General features: G+C 33.8%; 1 protein-coding gene across 5 annotated transcripts in view; it reads right to left on the bottom strand.

Moving 5' to 3' along the window:
- Positions 1-3,524: 3,524 nt before the first annotated feature.
- The window catches only part of LOC143255476 (alpha-2C adrenergic receptor-like), a 177,456-nt gene continuing 156,400 nt past the window's right edge, over positions 3,525-24,580 (bottom strand). For all 5 annotated transcript variants that reach the window (XR_013030676.1, XR_013030678.1, XR_013030677.1 and 2 more), the window contains one exon: positions 3,525-3,845. The gene's annotated coding sequence lies outside the window, so the exon portion shown is untranslated. The remainder of the gene's footprint in view (positions 3,846-24,580) is intronic.

The raw sequence follows: 24,580 nt of genomic DNA, 5'->3' as shown, positions 1-24,580 counted from the left end.
ACTTCTAGCAGTGACACTCTTACTCTTCAGCATGTTGACGTACTTCTAGCAGTGACACTCTTACTCTTCAGCATGTTGACGTACTTCTAGCAGTGACACTCTTACTTTTCAGCATGTTGACGTACTTCTAGCAGTGACACTCTTACTTTTCAGCATGTTGACGTACTTCTAGCAGTGACACTCTTACTTTTCAGCATGTTGACGTACTTCTAGCAGTGACACTCTTACTCTTCAGCATGTTGACGTACTTCTAGCAGTGACACTCTTACTCTTCAGCATGTTGACGTACTTCTAGCAGAATTTCCTCTCGAACAGATTGTTTGGATAACTTTTGGTTTGGCCATTTGTCTTTATGGATTATGGTTCTTGCACATTTGATTTGTTGTCTTCACCTGAAACTAATTCTTATCTTCTGAGATTGGTATTGGTTATTGACTTGTTTGTAAGTAAACAACTAGTTTTTGTTTGTTAGTTTACTTGAATGACAAATATTACAGAAATAATTACGTAGCACATGCAATACACAACTGTCTTGGAATCTTCTATTTCACCCAGTGCTCTCTGCAGAATTTAACAAACTTTATTAACTTGACGCGAATGATGAAATATATACCAATTGCAAAAAACAAAGAAGCAAAACTGGGTTTGTTTGCTAACGATGTAAATATATATCTTATAATGGTCTACTTCCAACCTCTCGATGTGTTTATCACCTGAAACACAAATGAGTCTGAGGATGAGAGAGTTTGTGTCACTTGTGAACTGGAGAGTGGCTTAAGAGGTGTGTTTTAAAGGAAAATACTTGGGGTTAGGAAATCTATCCTATAGAAATGAATATTACAAAATTTACAGCTAATTCTTTTTATTACAGAGTAAAGGACGATACAAAATAAACTCCTTAGTGAAAAGAAATCTCCTAATAATATACTTTGTGATTATTTGAAACAAGTCTAACCTCATGACTCTGTTTAATATTTGATTCCCACATGCAATCTTCCTCAATACCAATTATCCCCACATCATTAGCTGTAGAGTAGCTTACCACAGTAAAGGTAACTTCCAACTTTTATCTGCCTTGAAGTTTGTCTCAACTTATTCTTTGCCCTAGACTTTGCTTCGCATGTAACACTACACAGCGTTTTGTCTGCCTGATAGTTGTTATAGGTCTTTATTATTGGAAGTTTTCTTAGAGTTATTAATTTAATTATACGGATTTTTATCAATTGATTTTTTTATCCATTTCATATATAGAAATACACACTTCTTCACTATTTTATTTGATAATCTTATAATTTCTGAATAGTAAAGTTAATAGTTTATTAACTTATTCAAATTCCTTCATCAGGTGGATAGTTTCATTAGATTAATTCAGATACCTTCATCCATCTATGATGATATATATGTAAAATGGCAGGAAATCCTTTACTTTACATGGATGAGTTTCTCAGATTTTCAGAAACTTCAGTAAAAAGTTGGACCTTCCTCTGTTATAGATTACTCTTGGAAGCTGCTTAACATTTTAAAATTTGTCTTTTTAAACATTCATGAATAGCTTGTTGTTTAGTATTCCATTTAATCACTTTAAATTAATTTATCTTTCCTCTAATGTCATTTCTTTTTGATATTCATTCAGCTTTCTTTTTAATGTTTTGTTTCTATAACTATTTCATCATATCTATTAATGTTGCAGCTTCACTCTATACATGCCTTCATCTTGAACATCAGTCTATATTATGTTTTTTCCCAAAATAACACAACATCTCCCAAACATTTTGTAAGTGTTTTTTATCTTTATTAGATAAAGATCATAATACCAAGTCCAGTTCACTTATTAATACGGACAGGGTTTAACTCTTCTTTTACAATTGTTACAAATGAGCTCATTTTACGTTACTAATAGTCTTAAACTTACAGCAAACTCTAATACAATAATTTTACTTGCTTTCTTATATTTCTATCGTACTTATCAAACTTTTCCTCATCTCTAGTACTCCGCCAAAAACTCAAATTCAGTATTTACAACACTGAACTGAATATCTAATAACTGACTAACAAACTCAACATTCACTCAGTACACTTTAAATGATTCTATAAAATTACTACTCCCTTATTCTAGCTTAACTTGCATTTGAAGGTTGCTCGAATCGTTTCCAGAATTCCCAAGAAGTTTCTAGTTCTTATCACACTCACTACGTGGCGTCAAATCTTTTTATGAATAAAGAACAATAAAAAGTCCAAATTAAAAAATATCGTAAACATTTTATAAAAATCTGCACTAGTTACGGACTGCTGACGGCAGTGTAAAAGAAATTCTGTTAAGAAACCAGTTAGCCAACATCAGTATTGATGTAATTTGAAATAAGTTTACTCCATGCACAAATTATAGATATGATTGACGATTGGAGAAGGCTCGTAGATACATGGTTTTAAAAAACCACATGTCATTTGTCAGGTTAAAAGCTCCACTCTGGAAAAAGTTAAATACGATACACCATCAATCCTGTTTCCAGGAAGAACTGTTATGTCACTGTTCTTTATTAACAAAGATTTACCGTCTGTGGTCCAACAGACTGTCTGCAAACAAAGTTATCTGCTAAATGTATCTGTATAACGCTTTATTGTGTGTTAAACTACGTATTCTAAGATCGTTTAATGAAGGACTTCTTTTCTCCATAATCAGAAAATATGAGAAAGTTTATAGGTTACAAAATAACGTTTACTTCACCGATCATGTATCACTAATCCATCTTCATTACACGCCATCCACGGATACTGCGTTTACAAAATATTACAGCCCCCTTTTTATTTTAACAATGATATCACAAATTGCTAATGGCCCATCAAATCGGCTGGTTATTCAGACAAGATAAAATATAACTATTGTCTTTCACTGACGTAAGAATAACCTATCACTGAACGACTTGACTTTATTTTTACCCAACCTCGCACAGATTTCGTAAATAATGCTGGATGCCCTTTAAAGTGATTTTATGAAGCTGGTTATTAAGGTGGCGTTTCGGCAGCTAATATATAATTTTACAAAATAACTGTAGTTTGATAAGATTTCCCGTTTGATAAGACACATAAAATCCTTTGTTTTTTACAGTAAGTGTAAAAAGCAAATGTTTTTCTTTATATAACACTCAAAGTTTTTAAAGTTTGTTTTTGTTGTTGTTTCTCTTTCACTGCTCTTATCTCACAGAAACTAATACACTTAAAATTCCTGATATAAATAGAACATGGATATTTTTTGCCTGTGTTACACTGGCAGAAATGAAATATGAAGTTTCATTGATATATCTCACTTCTCAGTTCTTCATTCTTTAGATGTAGGTACTAGCACCTGCAATTACAGTAACTATTGATAACATAAATAGTTTTATAATGTTTAAGTTTATTATAAGTGTGTAATTACAAAAACAAACGTATCCATAAATAGCGAATGAAATAAGCCGTTTTCTTTATTATTCTGTAGCAAGTTACAAGTTCATTACAATGTAGAACTACCATGCAAGTTTACTTTATATGCAAGAGGCGATCAGTTGTCTATTCAAGTTTCCTACTTTGGATAGTGCCAAAAAACAATTAAATTGGATTACCTTAACTAGTTGTCTTGGAACTTAGGTAACTGGGTAACATTTCGCACTGCTCTAGTCGTATTTATTAACTGACTAGATAGTGTGGTAGTTGGGAGACATTTCGAGCCACTTTAGTTGTCTTTATCATTCCTCTATGTAGTTTGGTAAATAGGCAACACTTTGAGACTTTTCGTTGTCTTGATCTATTGCTCAGGTAGTTTGGTAGATGGGTGACGTTGTGGACCTTCAGTTGTTCTGTGTTCTTCACTTTGAGGAAGAGTTTGAATTATATTAAATACCTTATATGATAAATTGTTGTTTTAATACGGATTTCAATAATATTATACACTTAAAACATGACATGTGAGGTGTTTATTTCTGGAACATTTTTTGGAAAAAAGAATAATGTTTGATAACATACGTGGAACTATGTACAATAATATATGAAAATCATGTCAAATCAGAGAAGAGAAGATATATGATACACAATCACGTGGTTTATTTATTCATTAAACACGATCATTTCTTAACGTTTTTACTAATCTCTGCAAGGTAAATCTCGTTTTATATCAGTGGAATAAAATAATATAAAAAAAACTTAACAGATCCACCATAAGATAGCGAAACTACTTTCTTGAGCGGAAGGCAGTATTTTGGTTAGTGGGGTTGAAGTAAATTATACCCTAACAATACGGCTGCCTCAGTTCTTTTCAAAGAGGTTTTATTTGTTTACAGTAACTTTTCATACTTTTTTTTTTTTAAATGGAGAAATAACTACGTTAGAGAGATAACGTTTTTGTTGTAAAAGCGTTGATACTTTTCACTTTTAAAAAGAGAGAAGTCACTTACAACAATGACAAGTCTGTCTATCCAAATAAAAGACTATAGTCACTTTCAACAATGACAAATCTGGCTTTCCAACAAAGAAAAAGTTTTGTCATTTTTAACTATGACAAGTATGGCTCTCCAATGAAAAAAAGAGGACAACATTTTTAATAATGCCAGATGTGGTTTTCCAAAAAAATTAAGATAGTCACTTTTAACAATGACAAAGGTGGCTTTTCATAAAAAATTAGAGGAGTTATTTTTAGCAATGTAACGTCTAGCTCTCCAACAAAGAAATGAGATATTCAGTTTTAACAATCACAAGACCGGCAACAAAAAAGGAAAGATGGTAAATAACGGTAACAGTGCTACGTCTGTTCTCTCAGTAAACATGCTCGCTCTCTTAGCCGTGGGGGCGTTATAATATTATGGTCAAGCCCACTACAAGAGTAGCCCAAGAGTTGGTGGTGGGTGGTGATGACTAGCTGCCCTCCCTCTAGTCTTACACTGTTAAATTAGAGACGACTAGCGCAGATATCCCTCGTGTAGATTTGTATGAAATTCGAAACAAAACAAACCAAACCCTTAGTAAACGGTAACAAACCTGAGTTGGCAGTTTCGTTAAACAAACAAACAAACAAAAAACACCTTTATTCTTAGATCTAAAGTTAATGATAATAATTTTACCTCCTGGTTTTTAAACCCTTTTTATTCTGGTATACAGTGTAAAATAAAAATAATAACATAGAATACTGTATTTTGGATTATTTCCCTTTGATGTGGTATGATGAAGGTGACTCAGTTATTTATGTTGAAGATTTTAGTGATTGGTTTTTTTTTTCCTTACATCCTTGTGAAAAACTACGCAATGGCTACACGCATGAGGCGTCCCTAATTTTGAACTGATAGAATTGAGGAACAACAAATCACACTAATATTCAGGAAACTCTAATTGCATAATAAGACTTGACCTCTTGTCCTATAAAACACATCCGCACAGTGCAAAATCAATATTGTGGAAATGTTGCTCGAACCAGGAACCTTCAGGTTCACAGTTCTTAAGGTACTCATCAGCTCACGTTTAAAATATAAAATTTTCTACGTTACACGTTCAACTTATATCTCTCGTGTCATCAATAAGATTCAAAGCTTATAACGCTAAAATCCAAAGTTCGGTTACCGCATCGAAGAAAACCCAGTTAGCCCATTTTTGGGAGGTTTTACGTACAAACATAACAAATTTAAATATATTTTTCTATGTACTCCGTCATACTGAAGCTCTGACTTGCAGAGTATAATTAAATTGACGTCAGAGATCTGTTAAAAAACTCTTAAATTAATTTTTTTTTCACTTTGATCACAAAAAAAAGGAAACCTTGTCTCTCATGAAATTGCTACTGGAATGAACATTGTTAGAAAAAGGGAAAATAACTGTCCAGTAAACGTACTACTGCCATATATCACAAAAAAAGAACAAAAAATTCTAAAGTTTTATGTTGAAATTTTCTTTAGGGTCTTAAGAGGTTTCCATATTATTTTGCTTCGTCTGGCAGTACAAAGCCTAAAAAAAAACTCCCATACTAGTGTAGGACGTGACAAAGCTATAGGGAGATAATTAAACGTTACGTGCTAAAGGAAGTAATTGAAATAATTCTCAAGTTTTTTTTGTTTTTTTTATTGCAGGCATATAACAACCAGTTATATTACAACAGTAAGACTGAGCTTTTGTTTCTGAAGTTAAGAAAACCTCACATGGTATGTATACCAACATTTATTAATCATATATACATACAGTCATGTGAAAAAGTTAGGACACCCTATGAAAGCCTGTGAATTTTTGTAACATTTTTGGATATATAAATATTTAATCTCAATTTTAACAATATTGAGAGATTATAGAAATATAACTAAACAATTAAAACTGAAGAAAAAAGATTTCAAGATCTTCTGCAAATGTAATTCTACAAAAATGAATATTCTAACTACCATCTACCAGTCTCTAACATCGGTCTCAAGAAAGTTTGCCCCACTCCTCAATGCAGAATTCTGTCAGCTGTGAGATGTTTGAGGGGTTTCTTGCATGTACAGCCCGTTTAAAGATACCTCACAGCATTTCAATGGGATTAAGATCTGGGCTTTGACTCGGCCATTCCAGGACTCTCCATTTCTTAGTTTTCAGCCAGTCCTTGGTGGATTTACTGGTATGTTTTGGGTCATTGTCGTGTTACTGGGTCCAGTTCCGCTTCAGCTTTAATTTTCTTACAGATGGAATCACATGTTCCTCAAGCACCCTCTGATACACAGTAAAATGCATGGTGGATTCTATGATTGTCAGATGTCCAGCTCCTGCTGCAGCAAACCAGCCCCAAACCATGACACTTCCACCTTCATGCTTCAAAGTTGGTATGATATTCTTTTCTTGGAATGCTGTATTTGGTTTACGCCAAACATGACCTCTGTTCTGATGTCCAAATAATTCAAATTTGGACTCATCTGCCTAAAAAACATTATTCCAGAAGTCTTGGTCTTCGGCTACATTCTCTCTGGCAAACTTCAGTCTGGCCTTGATGTTTCTCTTAGAGAGCAAAGGTTTCCTCCTTGCACACCTCCCATGCCAGTTAAACTTGTGCAGTCTCTTTCTGATTCTAGAGGCATGCACTTTCACATCAACAGTAGCCAGAGCCTGCTGTAGGTCTCATGATGACATTTTAAGGTGTTTGGAGACCTCTTTTAGCATCTTGCGGCCTGCTCTCCTGGTGAACCTGCTTGGACGACCAGACCTGGGCATGTTGGCAGTTGTTTTGAAAGCTCTCCACTTATTGACTATTTTTCGGACAGTGGAATGGCTGATTTCAAAATTTTTTGTGATCTTTTTTAAATCCCTTACCAGACTCATAAGCTGCTACAATTTTCCTTCTGAAGGCCTCAGACAGTTCTTTGGCTCTCACCATGGTGCTCACTCTCACTTCAACAGTCAGGAGCACACCAAACTAAATGTCTGAGTTTTAAATAGGGCAAGCCTCATTCAAAATGCTGAGTCACGATCTTCTAATCATGTGCACCTGGTGTGATACATCTGTGTGTGAGTTAAGCCATTTTAAGTGGGAATAAATCTGGGGGTGTCCTAACTTTTTCGTCAGTTAGAATATGTTTTTTTGTAGAATTACATTTACAGAAGATCATGAAAAGTCTTTTCTTCAGTTTTAATTGTTTAGTTATATTCCTATACTCTCTCAGTATTGTTAAAATGGAGATTAAATATCTATATATCCAAAAATGTTACAAATATATATAGGCTTTCATAAGGTGTCCTAACTTTTTCTCACGACTGTACTTAGGTTGTTTTGTACGTTGTCTTTAGTGATTGCTTTACTTTATTCATCATTTACATTTTCTTAGGAGTGATCAGTTGTACCTGTTTCGTGTAAAATTATATTGTTACTGGAGTGGCTTATTGATTAACGTACCGCACAGAGAATCTTAGATATGCACAATTAAGAAATGTTAGTAACAATAACAAGATAACAACATTTAGAGATACACAATTAAGAAGAGTTATTAACAATACGAAGAGGATGACACTAGCAGATACACAATTAAGAACAGTTTGTAACAATACCAAGAGAGCAACGTTTGGAGATACACAATTAAGAAGAGTTATTAATAAAACGAAGAAAACTACACTTGGGGATACACAATTAAGAAGCGTTATTAACAATACCAAGACAACATTTAGAGATACACAATTGAGAAGAGTTATTAACAATACGAAGAGGATGACACTTGGAGATACACAATTAAGAACAGTTTGTAACAATACCAAGAGAACAATATTTAGAGATACACAATTAAGAAGAGTTAGTAACAATACCAAGAGAACAAAATTTAGAGATACACAATTAAGAAGAGTTATTAACAATACCAAGAGGATGACACTTGCAGATACACAATTAAGAACAGTTAGTAACAATACCAAGAGAACAACATTTAAAGATACACCATTAAAAAGAGTTATTAACAAAACCAAAAGAACAACATTTAGAGATACACAATTAAGGAGAGTTAGTAACAATACAAAAGGATGACACTTGCAGATACACAATTAAGAAGAGTTAATAACCATACCAAGAGAACAACGTTTAGAGATACACAATTAAGAAGAGTTAGTAACAATACCAAGAGAACAACATTTAGAGATACACAATTAAGAAGAGTTATTAACAATACCAAGAGAACAACAATTAAAGATACACCATTAAAAAGAGTTATTAACAAAACCAAAAGAACAACATTTAGAAATACACAATTAAGGAGAGTTAGTAACAATACAAAGGGGATGACACTTTCAGATAAACAAGTAAGAAGAGTTATTAACAATACCAAAAGAACAACGTTTAGAGATACACAATTAAGAAGAGTTAGTAAGAATACCAAGAGAACAACATTTAGAGATACACAATTAAGGAGAGTTAGTGACAATACAAAGAAGATGACACTTGCAGATACACAATTAAGAACAGTTGGTAAGAATACCAAGAGAACAATATTTAGAGATACACAATTAAGAAGAGTTAGTAACAATACCAAGAGAACAACACTTAGAGATACACAATTGAGAAGAGTTATTAACAATACGAAGAGGATTATACTTGCAGATACATAATTAAGAACAGTTAGTAACAATACCAAGAGAACAATATTTAGAGATACACAATTAAAAAGAGTTATTAACAAAACCAAGAGAACAACATTTAGAAATACACAATTAAGGAGAGTTAGTAACAATACAAAGAGGATGACACTTGCAGATACACAATTAAGAAGAGTTAGTAACAATACAAAGAGGATGACACTTGCAGATACACTATTAAGAAGAGTTAGTAACAATACCAAGAGAACAACATTTAGAGATACACAATTGAGAAGAGTTATTAACAATACGAAGAGGATGACACTTGCAGATACACAATTAAGAACAGTTAGTAACAATACCAAGAGAACAATATTTAGAGATACACAATTAAGAAGAGTTAGTAACAATACGAGGAAGATGACACTTGCGGATACCAATTAAGAAGAGTTATTAACAATACCAAGAGAACAACATTTAAAGATACACCATTAAAAAGAGTTATTAACAAAACCAAAAGAACAACATTTAGAGATACACAATTAAGGAGAGTTAGTAACAATACAAAGAGGATGACACTTGCAGATACACAATTAAGAACAGTTAGTAACAATACCAAGAGAACAAAATTTAGAGATACACAATTAAGAACAGTTAGTAACAATACCAAGAGAACAAAATTTAGAGATACACAATTAAGAAGAGTTATTAACAATACCAAGAGAACAACATTTACAGATACACCATTAAAAAGAGTTATTAACAAAACCAAAAGAACAACATTTAGAAATACACAATTAAGGAGAGTTAGTAACAATACAAAGAGGATGACACTTGCAGATACACAATTAAGAAAAGTTAGTAACAATACAAAGAGGATGACACTTGCAGATACACTATTAAGAAGAGTTAGTAACAATACCAAGAGAACAATATTTAGAGATACACAATTAAGAAGAGTTAGTAACAATACCAAGAGAACAACATTTAGAGATACACAATTGAGAAGAGTTAGTAACAATACAAAGAGGATGACACTTGCATATACACAATTAAGAAGAGTTAGTAACCATACCAAGAGAACAATATTTAGAGATACACAATTAAGAAGAGTTAGTAACAATACCAAGAGAACAACATTTAGAGATACACAATTAAGAAGAGTTATTAACAATACCAAGAGAACAACAATTAAAGATACACCATTAAAAAGAGTTATTAACAAAACCAAAAGAACAACATTTAGAGATACACAATTAAGGAGAGTTAGTAAAAATACAAAGAGGATGACACTTTCAGATAAACAAGTAAGAAGAGTTATTAACAATACCAAGAGAACAACGTTTAGAGATACACAATTAAGAAGAGTTAGTAACAATACCAAGAGAACAACATTTAGAGATACACAATGAAGGAGAGTTAGTGACAATACAAAGAAGATGACACTTGCAGATACACAATTAAGAACAGTTGGTAAGAATACCAAGAGAACAATATTTAGAGATACACAATTAAGAAGAGTTAGTAACAATACCAAGAGAACAATATTTAGAGATACACAATTAAAAAGAGTTATTAACAAAACCAAAAGAACAACATTTAGAGATACACAATTAAGGAGAGTTAGTAACAATACAAAAAGGATGACACTTTCAAATACACAAGTAAGAAGAGTTATTAACAATACCAAGAGAACAACGTTTAGAGATACCCAATTAAGAAGAGTTATTAACAATACCAAGGGAACAACGTTTAGAGATACACAAATAAGAAAAGTTAGTAACAATACTAAGAGAACAACATTTGGAGATACACAATTAAGAAGAGTTATTAACAATACCAAGAGGATGACACTTGCAGATACACAATTAAGAACAGTTAGTAACAATACCAAGAGAACAACATTTAAAGATACACCATTAAAAAGAGTTATTAACAAAACCAAAAGAACAACATTTAGAGATACACAATTAAGGAGAGTTATTAACAATACGAAGAGGATGATACTTGCAGATACATAATTAAGAACAGTTAGTAACAATACTAAGAGAACAATATTTAGAGATACACCATTAAAAAGAGTTATTAACAAAACCAAAAGAACAACATTTAGAGATACACAATTAAGGAGAGTTATTAACAATACAAAGAAGATGACACTTGCAGATACACAATTAAGAACAGTTGGTAAGAATACAAAGAGAACAATATTTAGAGATACACAATTAAGAAGAGTTAGTAACAATACCAAGAGAACAACATTTAGATATACACAATTAAGAAGAGTTATTAACAATACCAAGAAAATAACACTTGCAGATACACAATTAAGAAGAGTTAGTAACAATACCAAGAGAACAACATTTAAAGATACACCATTAAAAAGAGTTTTTAACAAAACCAAAAGAACAACATTTAGAGATACACAATTAAGGAGAGTTAGTAACAATACAAAGAGGATGACACTTGCAGATACACAATTAAGAAGAGTTAGTAACCATACCAAGAGAACAATATTTAGAGATACACAATTAAGAAGAGTTAGTAACAATACCAAGAGAACAACATTTAGAGATACACAATTAAGAAGAGTTATTAACAATACCAAGAGAACAACAATTAAAGATACACCATTAAAAAGAGTTATTAACAAAACCAAAAGAACAACATTTAGAGATACACAATTAAGGAGAGTTAGTAAAAATACAAAGAGGATGACACTTTCAGATAAACAAGTAAGAAGAGTTATTAACAATACCAAGAGAACAACGTTTAGAGATACACAATTAAGAAGAGTTAGTAACAATACCAAGAGAACAACATTTAGAGATACACAATTAAGGAGAGTTAGTGACAATACAAAGAAGATGACACTTGCAGATACACAATTAAGAACAGTTGGTAAGAATACCAAGAGAACAATATTTAGAGATACACAATTAAGAAGAGTTAGTAACAATACCAAGAAAACAACATTTAGAGATACACAATTGAGAAGAGTTATTAACAATACGAAGAAGATGACACTTGCAGATACACAATTAAGAACAGTTAGTAACAATACCAAGAGAACAATATTTAGAGATACACAATTAAGAAGAGTTAGTAACAATACCAAGAGAACAACATTTAGATATACACAATTAAGATGAGTTATTAACAATACCAAGAAAATAACACTTGCAGATACACAATTAAGAAGAGTTAGTAACAATACCAAGAGAACAACATTTAGATATACACAATTAAGATGAGTTAGTAACAATACAAAGAGGATGACACTTGCAGATACACAATTAAGAAGAGTTAGTAACCATACCAAGAGAACAATATTTAGAGATACACAATTAAGAAGAGTTAGTAACAATACCAAGAGAACAACATTTAGAGATACACAATTAAGAACAACATTTAAGAAGAGTTATTAACAATACCAAGAGAACAACAATTAAAGATACACCATTAAAAAGAGTTATTAACAAAACCAAAAGAACAACATTTAGAGATACACAATTAAGGAGAGTTAGTAAAAATACAAAGAGGATGACACTTTCAGATAAACAAGTAAGAAGAGTTATTAACAATACCAAGAGAACAACGTTTAGAGATACACAATTAAGAAGAGTTAGTAACAATACCAAGAGAACAACATTTAGAGATACACAATTAAGGAGAGTTAGTGACAATACAAAGAAGATGACACTTGCAGATACACAATTAAGAACAGTTGGTAAGAATACCAAGAGAACAATATTTAGAGATACACAATTAAGAAGAGTTATTAACAAAACCAAAAGAACAACATTTAGAGATACACAATTAAGGAGAGTTAGTAACAATACAAAGAGAATGACACTTTCAGATACACAAGTAAGAAGAGTTATTAACAAAACCAAAAGAACAACATTTAGAGATACACAATTAAGGAGAGTTAGTAACAATACAAAGAAGATGACACTTGCAGATACACAATTAAGAAGAGTTAGTAACAATACCAAGAGAACAATATTTAGAGATACACAATTAAGAAGAGTTAGTAACAAAACCAAAAGAACAACATTTAGAGATACACAATTGAGAAGAGTTATTAACAATACGAAGAGGATGACACTTGCAGATACACAATTAAGAACAGTTAGTAACAATAGTAAGAGAACAATATTTAGAGATACACCATTAAAAAGAGTTATTAACAAAACCAAAAGAACAACATTTAGAGATACACAATTAAGGAGAGTTAGTAACAATACAAAGAGGATGACACTTTCAGATACACAATTAAGAAGAGTTATTAACAATACCAAGAGATCAACGTTTAGAGATACACAATTAAGAAGAGTTAGTAACAATACCAAGGGAACAATGTTTAGGTATACACAATTAAGAAGAGTTAGTAACAATACCAAGGGAACAATATTTAGAGATACACAATTGAGAAGAGTTATTAACAATACGAGGAAGATGACACTTGCGGATACACAATTAAGAACAGTTAGTAAAAATACCAAGAGAACAACATTTAGAGATACACAATTAAGGAGAGTTAGTAACAATACAAAGAGGATGACACTTGCAGATACACAATTGAAAAAGTTATCAACATTATTAAGTGAACGACACATAGGGATAGAATATTAATTAAAATTGTCTGTTAAGGTATATCAAACACACAAAATTATGAAATTTCGCTCTAGCATTTTCTGTTTCAGATAAGTGGACAGTGGAACTAATAAAGTGCTCAAAACAGAGGAACAGAAGAACAGAGGAACAAAAGAACAAAGGAACGGAAGAACAGTGGAACAGAAGAACAGAGGAACAAAAGAACAAAGGAACAGAGGAAAAGAAGAACAGAAGAACAGAGGAACAGAAGTACAGAAGAACAAAGGAACATGAAACCAAAGAACAGAATAACAGTAGAACAGAGGAACAGGAGAACAGGAACAAAAGAACAGAGAAACAGAGGATAGAAGAACAGACGAACAGAAGAACAAAGAAACAAAAGATAAAAAAAGAGAGGAACAGAAGAACAGAGGAACAGAACTACAAAGAAACAGAGGAAAAGAGTAACAGAAGAACACAAGAACACAGGAACAGAAAAAACAGAGGAAAAGAAGAACAAAGGAATGAAAGAACAGAGGAACAAAAGAATAGAGAAACAGAAAAACAGAAGAACAGAGGAAAAGAAGAACAGAGAAACAGAAGAACAAGGGAACAGTAAAACAAAGGAACAGAGGAACAACAGAACAGAAGAACAGAGGAACAGAGAACCAGAAGAACAAAGAAACAGAGAAATAGAGGAGCAGAGGCACAGAGTAACAAAAGACAAGGAGAACAGAGGAACAAAAAGAAATAAACAGAGGAAAACAAGAGCAGAGGAACAGAAGAACAGAGAAATAGAGAAACAGAAAAACAGAGGAACAGAAGAACAGAAAAACGGAGGAACAGAAGAACAGAGGAACAGAAGGACAAAGGAACTGAAGAATAGAAGAACAGAAGACCACAAGAACAAAGGAACAGAAGAACACAAGAACAAAGGAACAGAAGAACAGAAAAACGGAGGAACAGAAGAACAGAGAAACAAAGAAGAGAAGAACAAAGGAACAGAAAAACAAAAGAACAGAAGAACAGAGAAACAGAGAAAAACAAGAGCAGAGGAACAGAAAAACAGAGAAACAGAAGAAGAGAGAAACAGAGGAAAAGAAGAACAGAGGAACAGAAGAACAAAGGAAAAGAGAAAGAGAAGAACAGAGGAACAGGAGAACACAGGAACAGAGGAACAGAATAACAGAAGAACACAGGAACAGAGGAACAGAATAACAGAAGAAACAGAGGAACAGAAGAATAGAGAAACAGAGAAACAGAAGAACAAAAGAACAGAGGAAAAGAAGAACAGTGGAACAAAAGAACAGAGGAAAAGAAGAACAGTGGAACATAAAAACAGAAGAACAGAAAAACAGAGGAACAAAAGAACAGAGAAAGAGAAGAACAGAAGAGAGGAACAGAAAACAAAGGAACAAAAGAAGAAAGGAACAGAAGAACAGAGGAACAGAAGAACAAAAGAGAACAGAAGAACAGAGAACAGAAGAACAGAAGAACAGAGGAACAGAGGAAAAGAAGAACAAAGGAACAGAGAAAGAGAAGAACAGAGAAACAGAGAAAGAGAAGAACAGAGAAACAGAAGAACACAGCAACAGAGGAACAGTATAACAGAAGAACAGAGGAACAGAAGAATAGAGAAACAGAGAAACAGAAAAGCAAAGAAACAGAAGAACAGAAGAAGAGAGGAACAGAAGAACAGAGGAACAGAGAAACAAAAGAACAGAGGAACAGAAGAACACAGCAACAGAGAAACAGAAGAGCAAAGAAATAAAAGAACAGAAGAACAGAGGTAAACAAGAGCAGAGGAACAGAGAAACAGAAGAACAGAGGAACAGAAGAACAAATAAACAGAACAGAGGAACAGAGGAAAAGAAGAACAGAGAAACAAAAGAACAGAAGAATAGAGAAACAGAAGAAGGGAGAATCAGAAGTACAGAAGAACAGAGGAACAAAAGAACAGAAGAAGAGAGGAACAGAAGAACACAGAAACAGAGGAACAGAAGAACAGAGGAAAAGAAGAACAGAGAAACAGAGGACAAAAACAGAGGAACAGAAAAACAAAGGAACAGAGGAACAGAAGAACAAAAGAACAAAGGAACAGAGGAACAGAAAAACAAAGAAACAGAAGAACAGGAGAACAGAGGAACAAAAGAACAGACAAACAGAGGAACAGAAGAACAGAGGAACAGAAGAACAGAGGAAAAGGAGAACAGAGGAAAAGGAGAACAGAGAAACAGAAGAACAGAGAAACAGAAAAACAAATAAACAGAAGAACAGAAGAAGAGAGGAACAGAGGACAGAAAACAGAGGAACAGAAAAACAAAGGAACAGAGAAACAGAGGAATAAAAGAACACAGGAACAGAAGAAAAGAAGAACAGAGAAACAAAAACAAAGAAACAGAAGAACAGAGGAACAGAAGAATAGAAGAACAGAAGAACAGAGGAACAGAGGAAAAGGAGAACAGAGAAACAGAAGAAGAGAGAAACAGAAGAACAAAGAAACAGAAGAACAGAAGAAGAGAGGAAAAGGAGAACAGAGAAACAGAAGAACAAAGAAACAAAAGAACAGAAGAAGAGAGTAACAGAAGGGGCTGCAAATATTGTTTAATTTTATTGATACATTTATTTTCTACCATTGTTAAATATTTATTTTTCTTATAATGTTTACCATATGTACAGATAAATCGGCAATAAGAGGAAGGGCGAAACGATTAAGTTTTGTTCATAAAAAACTATTTTTCTTGAAATAAAATACAGTTAACTAGATAGAGGTGTATTGCAATTTCTTTCGAACAAAGTAACAGAAGAAGAGAGAAACAGAGGAAAATAAGAGCAGAGGAGCAGAAAAACAGAGAAACAGAAGAACAGAAGAAGAGAGAAACAAAAGTACAGAAGAACAGAGGAACAGAAGAACAGAAGAAGAGAGAAACAAAAGTACAAAAGAACAGAGGAACAGAAGAACAGAAGAAGACAGGAACAGAAGAAGACAGAAACAGAAGAAAAGAGGAACAGAGGAAAAGAAGAGCAGAGATAAAGAAGAACAGAAGAACAGAAGAACAAAAGAATAAAGGAACAGAGGAACAGAAGAACAGAGAAACAGAAGAACAGGAGAACAAGGAACAAAAGAACAGAGGAACAAAAGAACAGAGGAACAGGAGAACAGAAAAACAGAAGAACAGAGAAACAGAGGAAAGGAAGAACAGTGGAACAGAATAACAGAATAACAGAAGAACAGAGGAAAAGGAGAACAGAGAAACAGAAGAGCAAAGAAACAGAGGAACAGAAGAACAGAGGAACAGAGGAAAAGAAGAACAGAGGAACAGACGAACAGAGAAACAAAAGAACAAAAGAACAAAGGAAAACAAGAGCAGAGGAACAGAAAAACAGAAGAACAAAGGAACAAAGGAACAGAACAGAAAAACAAAGGAACAGAAGAACAGAAGAACAAAAGAACAATGGAACAGAGGAACAGAGAAACAAAGGAACAGAGAAACAGAAGAACAGGAGAACACAGGAACAAAAGAACAGACAAACAGAGGAACAGAAGAACAAAGGAACAAAGGAAAAGAAGAACAGTGGAACAGAAGAACAGAGGAAAAAAAGAACAGAGAAACAGAAGAAGAGAGAAACAGAAGAACAAAGAAACAGAAGAACAGAAGAAGAGAGGAACAGAGGAAAAGGAGAACAGAGAAACAGAAGAAGAAAGAAACAGAAGAAGAGAGGAACAGAGGAAAAGGAGAACAGAGAAACAGAAGAAGAGAGAAACAGAAGAACAAAGAAACAGAAGAAGAGAGGAACAGAGGACAGAAAACACAGGAACAGAATAACAGAAGAACAGAGGAACAGAAGAACAGAGGAAGAGAGGAACAGAGGAACAGAAGAACAGAGAAACAGAGGACAAAAACAGAGGAACAGAAATACAAAGGAACAGAGATACAGAAGAACAAAAGAACAAAAGGAACAGAGGAACAGAGGAACAGAAGAACAGAGGAAAAGGAGAACAGAGAAACAGAAGAAGAGAGAAACAGAAGAACAAAGAAACAGAAGAACAGAAGAAGAGAGGAACAGAGGACAGAAAACAGAGGAACAGAGGACAGAAAACGAGAGGAACAGAAAAACAGAAGAACAAATGAACAGAAAAACAGAGGAACAGAAGAACATAGAAACAGAGAAACAGAGGAACAGAAAAACAGAGGAAAAGAAGAACAGTGGAACAAAAGAACAGAAGAACAAAGGAACAGAGAAACAGAAGATCAAAAAAATAGAAAAACATAGAAACAGAAGAACAGAGGAATAGAAGAACAGAGAAACAGAGGAAAAGAAGAACAGAGAAACAGAAAACAAAGAAACAGAAGAACAGAGGAAGAGAGGAAAGAAGAACAGAGGAACAGAGGAAGAGAGGAACAGAAGAACAGAGAAAAAGAAGAACAGAGGAACAGAAGAATAGAAGAACAGAGGAACAGAAGAACAGAAGAACAAAAGAACAGAGAAACAGAAGAACAGAGGAACAGAAGAACAAAGAAACCGAAGAACAGAGGAAGAGAGGAACAGAAGAACAGACGAACAGAAGAACAGAGGAACAGAAGGGACTGCAAATATAGTTTAATTTTATTGATACATTTATTTTCCACCATCGTTAAATATTTATCTTTTTTATAATTTTACCATATGTACAGATAGGTCGGCAAGAGAGGAAGGGCAAAACGATTAAGTTTTGTTCATAAAAAAAAAAATATTTTTTCTTGAAATAAAATATTCCAAATACAGTTAACTAGATCGAGGTGTAATGCAATTTCTTTCGTTTTTGTTAAAACGCTGGAGTAAAAAATAATGTTTCACTTATTCTTGAGATATTTTATATTTGTAAATATTGAACAACAGCTACAGGTTTAGTGACAATAAAACAGTGAAACACTCCAAATGGCACAAGAATGAATTTGAGCAAATCGTGGATCTTATGTTGACGACCCAGAAAATGCAACCAATGAACAGTTCCTTACCATCAGCCATTCATGATGAACTGTTGTTCGTATTGCGCACCCACAATGTTAATCATGAGGGCGGATATTTTATTGTATCGATTTAAACCCACCTATTTAGCTCTAAAATCGATAATTCAACCAGCGCTTTTAAGACAATAAGTGGTCTATCTGGCTTTTCCGAACTCTACCACAGGGCCAACTTTCGTTCTTGACAGGAAAATTGTTTTTTCTGGTACTCCAGAGCTCTACCACAGAGCCAATCCTCGCTCTTGACATGAGAAATAATTTATCTGATTCTCCAGAACTTTACCACAGGACCAACCTTCGCCATTGACAGAAGAAATGGCCTGTTTGGTATTTTAGAGCTCTTCCACATGACCAACTCTCGACTTCAACATGAAGAACAGTCTTTCTGGTAGCGAATTTCATTAGTGGAAATTAATACAAAAGTTATGCTTCTAAAATAAAAATAATGTTTTTCTGAATGCTTCACAACGTAAAACGTTAAAAACAAAGAAGAAGCGAAAGGACGTATCGAGTTCTGCAAATACTCGTCTTCATATTACGTCTTCGTGCTATGTTGTCTCAGATATTGGAAAAAATCATATATTCTCTTAAAAAGACAATCCTCTTACGAAAAGCGTAGAGAATAAGCGTATATTTTATTTAGTTGATTGACCTCACTAGCTATAGTTGAAATTAAAGATGAGACAGAAGTTAGTCTACATTGAATGAGTATACCGCAAACAAAGGAAATTCATATGAAATGAATACTGAAAAAAAGAACATTCAAGACGCAGGATTCAATGTTCCGTCTCAAGAAAGACCTAAAGGCATCTCAACAATAGAAATAACTAGAATTTCAACAGAAAAGTATGAAACGAACAATGGAGTCAGTAAAACTGATTTTGATTAAACAATCCGTAAAACTCAAAATATTACTCTTTTTTTCTTTAACCTAGTAAAGGCAAAAACAATGTTTTTTATTAAATGATACGAGATTCATTACGATAGAGACTCTCTGAATCTCATGTTGAGTGAGTCAGACGTCTCTCATGATTGCATTCTTTGACTTGATTCAAAGAGTAAGTGTTTTTCTTCTTGTCATCCTAGGGTAACTAGGGTAGAAAAATGATTTCTAGTGACTTATTTTTTTAAAAAAAATATTGCTTAAAAGTGTTTCCGGGATGCTATTAAGCGACCATTTTGTGAATAGTGATAAAAAGGAAGAATCATAGATGCACCAGCTAGGAGAAAAATATATCCTCCGTATACTGTAGAAGAGAAATGAACCAATGAAACAACGTTCTGTGATAATGGACAAAGATATCAACAGAAGGATTAGTGGTTGTATACCATTGCACATAGTGGAAAACGACACCGACAGAATGAATAATGGTTGTATACCATTGTAGATAAAGGATAAAAACATTAACATAAGGAATAGAGGCTGTATACCATTAGAAATACTATTCCTTGTGATGTTGGCTTTATACACTATGTACAATGGTATACAATAACTATTGCTTGAGCTTATGTCTTCGTCCGCTGTCTACAATGCAATATAACAACTATTTCTTGCGATGATGTCTTTATCCATTATCTACAACAGTAAACAATCACTATTCCTTGTTGTGATATTTTTATATACTATCTACAATGGTATACAAACACTATTCCTTGTGGTGATATTTTTATCCACTATACACAATAGTATAAAACTACTATTCCTTATGTTGATGTCTTTATCCACTATGAACAATGGTATTCATCCAATAGCTGTTGTATGCCATTGTAAATAGTATATAAAGACATCCCCACAAGAAATAGTGATTGTTTACTATTGCAGATAATGTATGAATACATCATTACAAAACAAATTTGTTATATACAATTGTAGACAGTGGATAAGGATATCAACTCAAAAGAAAGTTGTTGTATCTCACTGTAAATAGTGGATAATGATATCGACTCAATAAATAATTGTTCTATACCATTGTAGACAGTGGATAAGGAAATCATTACAAGGAATAGTTGTTGTATACAATTGTAGACAATGGATAAGGACATCGACGCAATGAATAATGGTTGTATACCATTACAGATAGTGGATAAGGATATCACCACAAGAAACAGTTGTTGTATACCATTGTATATAGTGGATAAAGCCATCACTAATAAAAAATAGCTGTTGGATACGATTATAGATACTAGATAAAGACATGAACACAAGAAGTAGTGTTTGTATACCATTGTAGATAGTAGATAAAGACATCACCACAAAAAATAGTGATTGTTTATTATTGTAGATAATGGAGAAAGACATCACCGCAAGGAATAGTTGTTATATAGCATTGTAGACAGCGAATAAGGACATCGACACAAGAAATAATTGTTGTATACAATTGTAGATAATGACATCGAAATAGTGAATAATGATTGTATACCATTATAGATAGTAGATAAGGACATCACCACAAGGAATAATTGTTGTACATCATTATAGGTACCAAATAAAGACATCGTTGTATATCGTTGCATATAGTGGATAATTATATCACTACAAGGAATAGTTTTGTATCATTGTAGTTAGTGGATACGTTCATCGCCACCAGAAGTAGTTGTTTTATATCATTGTAGTTAGTGGATATGTTCATCGCCACCAGAAGTAGTTGTTGTATACCATTGTAGTTAGTGGATACCTTCATCGCCACCAGAAGTAGTTGTTTTATACCATTGTAGTTAGCGGATAAAGAAATTCTTGTTGGCAACATTGAAATTCCAGAATAATTTTCTTTAGACAAGAAATTTACGATTTCTGCCAAAAGAGAAAGTTTAAAAAGATAAATTTCCCTTTTTTGTTGGACAAAAGGAACAGTTTCAGTTAACCTCTTCTACCATAGTGTGAAACGTTTAGTCAGTCTGTACACTTGCGTGACTCAAGAGAAGTAAGACCTTTGTGAATAAAGTTATTATACTGTTTATGCTATATTTATTAGAATAAGAACAAAAATTGACATTCAAAATATACATAAGTACACAAAATCTTAAATTTATTTGAAGAAAGTGTCCAATTTCAACTGTTTCGTTTTTAATGGGCTTTCTCATGTGGTTAAAAGAGAACGCCAGTTCTACGGCCTTTTCATGAAGTTCATTTTCCCCTTTTTTACTGCATACAATTTGATAGGGCTTTTATAACTTAACACTTGTGATGAAGTAGGAATTTCGATTTCCTCACTATCTTTTCTATTTTGTTCATGTTCTGCATCTCTCACACTGTTACCACTTTGCGATTCTGTTATATATTTTAAATCAGTTTCTGTTAAAACATTCTTGTCAACGATCATAAAGCTTTCCGCGTTCACAGAATTATCTACATCAGTCTTCTCAATCAGAGTTTGGATTTCACTAGAATCATCACAACAAACAACTTCTCCACAATCTCCACCATTATCAAAAATAAATCCACAGTTTTGAAAGCACTTTATTACGCATTTTACTGAATAACTTAAAAATGCAATGCATCTAACGTCAGTTTTCTTGGTCGTTTCAGATGCTTTCTTACAGTTCTATGCTGCAAAATTTTGATATTCCCGGCTGTTCCATTATTCATAGGGCTAATTATAAAAATCTGACTAGTGTTATTCAACACTATTCCAGTCTTTATAGGGTTAATTATACAAGTATATCTAAGAATTTATTATAATTTATATGGTATTCTACAACCAAATATCGCACTATATTTTTATTTTGCTTATCGTCGTTTTATAGAATGAAGCAGGAATACGAGGGCTGTTCAAAAAATACGCGGACTGACGTCATAAAACAAAATGTACTTTATTTAGAAGTTACAGGTTTGGGACCCCTTCAAAGTACTCTCCTCCCCAACGCACACACTTATCCCAACGGTGTTTCCACTTGTTGAAACAGTCCTGGTACGCGGTACGCTTCTTTTGTAATGTCCTCCAGCTCCTTCGTCGCATTTGCCTTAATCTCGGGAATCGTCTCAAATCTTCTTCCTTTCAAGGGTCTTTTGAGTTTGGAGAACAAGAAAATATCTCAAGGAGCAAGGTCAGGTGAGTAGGGGGGTGGGGAAGAACAGTGATCGAGTGTTTGGCCAAAAACTCACGAGTTCTGAGGCACAAATTTCGCAGCAATGCGGTGCATCTTTAATTTTTCAGTCAAAATCTCGTAACAAGATCCAACTGATATCCCACACTCTTCAGCAAGCTCCCTGACAGTCAGACGTCGATTTGCCCGCACCAGGGTGTTGATTTTGTCGACGTGTGAGTCGTCAGTTGACGTGGAAGAATGTCCAGGACGCTCATCATCTTCAATGGACTGTCGACCATCCTTAAAACGTTCATGCCACTTGAAACATGCCGTACGCTTCATAGCAACATCACCGTAAGCCGTGTTAAGCATAGCAAAAGTTTCAGTCGCAGAGTTTCCAAGTTTAACACAAAATTTCACGGTGAGTCGATGCTCCTTCAGGTCATTCATTCTGAAATCCGCCAAACGAAAAAATCGCACTTCACTTAAAACCGCGTAGCTAATACACAAATAAAGATATCTGCAATCGGGAAATGGCGTCGTAGTCAGCTGATCTGTGCAAACCTAGCGACACTAAGCGGATTCCCCTGGAACCAACTGGAGCCGCGCAATTCAAACAGTCCGCGTATTTTTGAACAGCCCTCGTATGTAAATTATAACTTATACCACACTTACTTCAAGCTGATCAACTCCGATTTAACGTTGTAAACGTCACACGTATCGAAACGGTAGCTGGATCTCGTTATACACAAACATTTCCATACCCGCTATTTTTGGATCTAATATGTTGAGTAGAAACATTTAGAATAAGTAATATCCTTCACTCCATAGAGTTTTAAGACTGAAACCTTTGATAAAACATACACGTATAGATAATTTAAATGTTCAATACCATGTGAGGTAATAAATTATACGTATCTAAACATTAAGTATACCTGAAAAAAAAATCATAAGTTTTAAAGTAGTTTGATTTAACGAATAAAGTGTGTGCATAGTGTGATGTGATTTTAAAACATATTGATTTAACAAACAAAGCATGTGGTTGGTATGACGTGGCTTTAAACAGTTGGTTGGCTGGTTTGTGAATTTCGCGCAAAGCTACACGAGGGCTATCTACGTTAGCCGTCCCTAATTTAGCAGTGTAAGACAAGAGAGAAGGCAGTTAGTCATCACCACCCAGCGCCAACCCTTGGGCTACTCTTTTGCCACTAAGTAATGGGATTTACCGTCACATTATAACGCTCCCACAGATGAAAGGGAGAGCATGTTTGGTGTAACGGGAATTCGAACGCGCAACCCTTAGATTACGAGTCGAGTGCCTTAACCACCTGGCCCTGCCGGACCGGTTTTAAATAGACCCTAGTACAAGTGAGAATGGTGTATACATTTCTACATCTAAAATGAAACCGTTGTTTTAACTTTCAGTTTAGTTTAGGAAAAAGGTAATTTATCAAAAGCACCACCCGCCAAGCCTATAGAGTATGGGTTTTGGTTGTTACGCACGGTCTTAAACTGAGGCGAAAGTTTTTTTCTAGCAATGGGAGAAGATCCTGGAATCTTCGGATTCACAGTCCATGCAAACTGACGATAGGACGTTGATCTGATGAAAGATCGATACATTCCATAATTTGTAAAATTCTTTATTTCCAACAGATTAGTGATCTCAGTACATAACTTATTTTACAAATGTTTAAAGTAAATCCGGGTATTTCTTTGTTGCGATTTGAAGAATAATTTATGTATAAATGGATAGTATTAGTGTAGTAAGTCTAATAAGCATATAGGTATTTGCCACATTGGCTTTACTATCTAATTATGAAACGTTTAAGTAAAATGGTTGATTCCAATAAAAGGAAATGGTTCACTACTAGCTTAACAGGTTAAAATAGGTAGATGACGTTATCGTGTTTTAA

This window comes from Tachypleus tridentatus, chromosome 7 (genome assembly GCF_004210375.1).
Source record: "Tachypleus tridentatus isolate NWPU-2018 chromosome 7, ASM421037v1, whole genome shotgun sequence".
Taxonomy (NCBI): Eukaryota; Metazoa; Arthropoda; class Merostomata; order Xiphosura; family Limulidae; genus Tachypleus; species Tachypleus tridentatus.
The sequence above is the reverse complement of the archived record's forward strand: the minus strand, read 5'-3'. Positions and strand labels throughout refer to the sequence as shown.